This window comes from Paroedura picta, chromosome 10 (assembly GCF_049243985.1).
Source record: "Paroedura picta isolate Pp20150507F chromosome 10, Ppicta_v3.0, whole genome shotgun sequence".
NCBI lineage: Eukaryota > Metazoa > Chordata > Lepidosauria > Squamata > Gekkonidae > Paroedura > Paroedura picta.
The window spans coordinates 84890016-84895586 of record NC_135378.1 but is presented as its reverse complement, the minus strand read 5'-3'; positions in this window follow the sequence as shown (position 1 = coordinate 84895586).

Here is a 5571-nt window from a genome sequence, read left to right as displayed (position 1 = left end):
CTAGTCCAGCGTCCTGTTTCACATTAGAATCATAGAATCATAGAGTTGGAAGGGGCCATACAGGCCATCTAGTCCAACCCCCTGCTCTACGCAGGATCAGCCCTAACATTGCAGCAGCCTAATTGGGGAAGTCTACTTCCCATAACTGGTCCAAGAAGGCCAGTAGCACCTACAAAAACAGCAGTTCTCCGGAGAATCAGACGGAGGTCTTTCCCTTAATGTACTGCCTGAGCCGGTTGTAACTGGAGATGCTGGGGATTGAACCGGGGACCTTCTGCACGCCAAGCAGATACTTTCCCATTGAGCCATGGTCCTTTACCATAGCTCTCCAGGGTCTCAAACTTTTTGCATACCAAGCAGAGGTTCTGCCATTGAACCATGGCCCTTCCCCAAGGCTCTCCAGAGTCTCAGACCAATGTATTTCCCATCACACAATTTTACTGAATCAGACCCATGCACCATCAAAGTCGGGATTGTCTATTCCAGGGGTAGTCAAACTGCGGCCCTCCAGATGTCCATGGACTACAGTTCCCAGGAGCCCCTGCCAGCGAATGCTGGCAGGGGGCTCCTGGGAATTGTAGTCCATGGACATCTGGAGGGCCGCAGTTTGGCTACCCCTGGTCTACTCAGACTGGCAACAGCTGTGCAGAGTCTCAGGCAGTGGTTTTCTCACATTGCCTGCTGCCTGATCTTTGCCGCTGGAGATGCCAGGGATTGAACCTGAGACCTGAGCATGCCAAGCAGATGCTCTACCACCGAGCCAGTCCCTCCCCTAGGTCGGCTGCACCTTGATGGCTCTGTTTTAAGATCACCTGAATTAAGGTGGCAGGGAAATCGGCCTTTCTGAAGGAGACGCACTTGGGAAGATGATCTGGCTTCAGCTTGCATCGGGTCTTCCCGTAGACCGCCAGCATTGTTACTCCGCGTCCCCCTTTGTTCTCAGCCCATGAAGGGACTCAAGTGTTCCGCTTGGCGCCAAAGGCACGTTTGATTCAATGCCGGCTTTGTGCTTTCAGCTGGACGGCATCTTTGGCTGTCGTTTTGGATTCGTACCCCTTTTCTGTATTCTTTTTTATAACGTTATTGATAGTCTGCGGTCTTCACAGGGAACCAAGGCAGATTACAGAGAACGGATCTGTGCGATCGACAAAAGGGATGTGCCGCAACCAGTGCATGAAGATTTTAGATGTCTGGAGACACCGGAAGGAAGTGTATGTAGAAGCAAAAGAAGTCTTCGCATGAGCAATGCAAAAATGACATAACAGGATCAGCAATCTAGACCAGCCGTTCTCAACAGGGGCCATTTGGTCCCCTGGGGGGCCCTGGAACATTTGAAGAGGTTGAAAAATGTGAAAAGGGGAGCCCCAAATATTTATGGGTGGCCCTGATAACTGAACTAATGGAATGCCCTTTTTGTCACAGATAGCATCATTATTCGTCAAGGGAACAAGAAAGAAATTATGCCATCAATTTCTCTGTGTGTGCTTCTATTAATGCATTTGAAGGGGGAAATGAACACATACGCTTCTCTTGGCTAAATGTTCCAGGAACCTGCTTCGCGTTTAGATAAGATAGGGTATGTCAAGTATAATTAGTTCACTTTTACCTTAGGCCTTTTATAGCCTGGCTCATTGCACAAGCGGCCAGTCTGCTTCAGGAGCCCCTGGAATTGATACGGCCACCATTAAGGAGTTTAGGTTTCATAGAATCATAGAATCATAGAGTTGGAAGGGACCATACAGGCCATCTAGTCCAACCCCCTGCTCAACGCAGGATTAGCCCTAAGCATCCTAAAGCATCCAAGAAAAGTGTGTATCCAACCTTTGCTTGAAGACGGCCAGTGAGGGGGAGCTCACCACCTCCTTAGGCAGCCTATTCCACTGCTGAACTACTCTGACTGTGAAAAATTTTTTCTTGATATCTAGCCTTTATCGTTATAGTTTAAACCCATTACTGTGTGTCCTCTCCTCTGCAGCCAACGGGAACAGCCTCCTGCCCTCCTCCAAGTGACAACCTTTCAAATACTTAAAGAGGGCTATCATGTCCCCTCTCAGCCTCCTTTTCTCCAGGCTGAACATTCCCAAGTCCCTCAACCTATCTTCATAGGGCTTGGTCCCTTGGCCCTTGGTTTGTTTTTACCCATTGTGGGAAGAGATACAATGCCACAATAGCGGAGAAGTCTTTTAACATACCATTTTGATAGCTGCAGCAATCAAAAGGGTGACGCTGTGACTCACGTCCAAAATTCTGCCCCCCCCGGACACAAATTTTAATACATTCAGAATAACACACCCAAATTAATCAACCGCTCTGCATATTTGCTTGATAAACCTGCCCAGTTGGCAGCGTGAGACCCTGGAAGTGCTGCTGCCAGTCTGCGGAGACAATACTGATCTTGACAGAAGAAATGTTTTTAATGTCCACTTTTTGCTACCTGAAGGAGTCTCAACACGGCTTACAAATACTTTCCCCTTCCTTTCCCCACAATAGACTCCCTGTGATATAGGTGGGGCCGGGAGAGCTCTAAGAGAACTGCTCTGCAAGAACAGCTTTAAAAAACTGGGACTAGCTCCAGGACACCCAGCTGGCTTCATGTAGAGGAGGGGGAAATGAAACCTGGTTCTCCAGAGTAGAGTCAACATGGAGGGCTCGGAGAATAGGCCGTGGGTGTAAAAATCAAAGGTGGGAGGTTGGTTGCGGCATGTGAGGGCCCCAGGCTGTCTTGTTAGCTCCTGCCCTTCATTCTCGCCTGCATGAGGCAGAGCCCCCATAGTAGCAGTAAGGGGGGCTCTGAGAGCCAGTTTGGTGTAGTGGTTAGGACTGCGGACTTCTATTCTGGCATGCCAGGTTCGATTCTGCGCTCCCCCGCATGCAGCCACCTGGGTGACCTTGGGCTCGTCACAGCACTGATAAAACTGTTCTGACCAAGCAGTGATATCAGGGCTCTCTCAGCCTCCCCTCCCTTACAGGGTGTCTGTTGTGGGGAGAGGAAAGGGAAGGCGACTGTAAGCCACTTTGAGCCTTCTTCAGGTAGAGAAAAGCGGCATCTAAGAACCAACTCTTCTTCTTCTTCCTCAGTAATCTCAGGGCTCTCTCAGCCTCCCCTCCCTCACAGGGTGTCTGTTGTGGGGAGAGGAAAGGGAAGGCGGCTGTAAGCCGCTTTGAGCCTCCTTCGGGTAGGGAAAAGCGGCATATAAGAAGCAACTCTTCTTCTTCTTCTTCTTCTTCTTCTTCTTCTTCTCATGCTGTTTTCCTGAGCTCCTCTATTGTTTTTACAGATTCAGTTCATGGCAGCTTATGACTTTTGCTGAAGCTATAGTCACATACTTGCGCTTCATGATCTTGAAAGCATTCGCCAAATTTCAGGATGACCGGTCTATTACTGGCCCTCCTATCGAAATGGAACCCCCATGTTCAGGGGCAGTATATCAGAAGAAAACAGTTTTTTACAGTTTTCTTTCAAGCTCACTTTTCTCACTAAGACTTGAAGGGGATTGGCCAGTCCAAGCTGAAGGAGTCAGTAGCAGGAGACTAATAAGCAGTGCGATACGATGGGAATTTTAAAAGTGTAACGTATGAGTCAGCATGGTTTAGTGGTTAAGAGTGATGGCTTCTAATCTAGTGACGCAGGTTTGATTCCCCACTCCTCCATATGCAGCCAGCTGGGTGATCTTGGGCTAGCCACAGCTCTGATAGTGCTGTTCTCACAGAGCTCTCTCAGTCTCACCTACCTTCAGTTGTGGGGAGAGGAGGGGACGGAGATTGTAAGCCGCTTTGAGAAACCTTCGGGCAGTGAAAAGAAAGGTATAAAAAACAATTTTTTTTTTCTCAGAAGAACACTGGACTGGATGGTCCACTGGCCTGATCCTGCAGGGGTTCACCTCTGAGGGTGGTGCTCAGTGTGCAGCGAGGCTGTTTACAGAGTCAGGGATCGGTCTCCAAAGAGGACAGAAAAGTCAACGACAGAAGAGGAATCATGATTAGAAGCCAATTAAGGTTCTTTGCTGAACAACTGGTTCAATTAACGCCTCTTGCCAAGACATTTCCACGGCCTTTCGTCATGGTCCTCACACAGAGCAGGGCTTGGAGAATAAACATGACCCGCTTGCTGTCTGTTTAATTAGGACAACGGTCAGGCTACGGTGATCTTCCAGCGACATCTTCGATGACCTCTCAGGTACCTTGCTAGGGTTGGCAAGCACCAGAATGCCTGGAGGCCAACCACTATTACAATCAATCTGCAGGTGGCCAAGAACATTTCCCCCGGAGGAAATTGTTACTTTGAAGACTGGATTCTGTGGCATTATAGCCCACTGAGGTCCCCCCCACTAACCCAAGCACCACCATCCTCCAAGCGCAGAACTGGCAACCTAACCCATTGCTATCCCACCCTTCCTTCCAGCTCAGACTAGCTACGTGGTTCTCCTTCCCCACCTTAGCTGCACAACCACCTTGCAAGGTAGGCTAGGCTAAGAGAGAGTGGCTAGATCAAGGTCCCCCCGTGAACTAGCACAATAGAGTACGCACCAAAATCTCCCAGATTTTGATCTGACACACTAGCCACTAAATTTGTGTCATTTCCCCCCTTCAGTCATGTGCCTGAAGAATGTTTCAGGGGTTTCTCTACCCCAAAGTGCAGTGCACACCATGTTACAGGCATAGAACAAATTTTGAGTCCAGGGGCACCTTGAAGACCAACCAAGCTTTATTCAAGGGATGCAAAGGGACCTCTCCGGAGCGCAGCCCAAGCCCCGCTTGCAGCGTCTCGTGTGAAACCACGCGCTTGTCCCAGCCAGCTTCTGCCAATGCAGTGGCCAGCGGCGCATGCAATTGTCTTCAAGGTGCCTCTGGACTCTGCTGCTTCAAACCAACCCACTTGAATCAGGGGTAGTCCACTTGTGGTCCTCCAGATGTCCATGGACTACAATTCCCACGCAAACGCTGCAAACGCTGGCAGGGGCTCATGGGAATTGTAGTCCATGGACATCTGGAGGACCACAGGTTGACTACCCCTCTACAGGCAGTAATAATCAGCGTAGGAAACTAGCACGTCCCACCCAATCCAGTTGCTTTATTACGCTCCAAGCTCAGCCTGCAGACATTCCCAAAATTACACAGCTGTCATTCGTGCATCTAGCACAGGGGTAGTCAAACTGCGGCCCTCCAGATGTCCACGGACTACAATTCCCATGAGCCCCTGCCAGCGAAGGCTGACAGGGGCTCATGGGAATTGTAGTCCATGGACATCTGGAGGGCCGCAGTTTGACTACCCCTGATCTAGCATTTCCAGGCACCCACGACCTGCTAGCTTCTCACGTGCACGCGGCTGGCCCTGCTTTTAATGCAAAGGGACCTCCCCGGAGCGCAGCCCAAGCCCCGCTGGCAGCGTCTCGTGTGAAACCACGCGCTTGTCCCAGCCAGCTTCTGCCAATGCAGTGGCCAGCGGCGCATGCGCAAGCTGGGAAGCGAAGCCAGGCCGCGCGCGCCACCTGGCGCTCAAGGCTAGTCCCAGGCTGGGTCCACCGCGGCGCATGCGCACGTCTCCTCCACTTGCTTCTCAGACCTCCTACC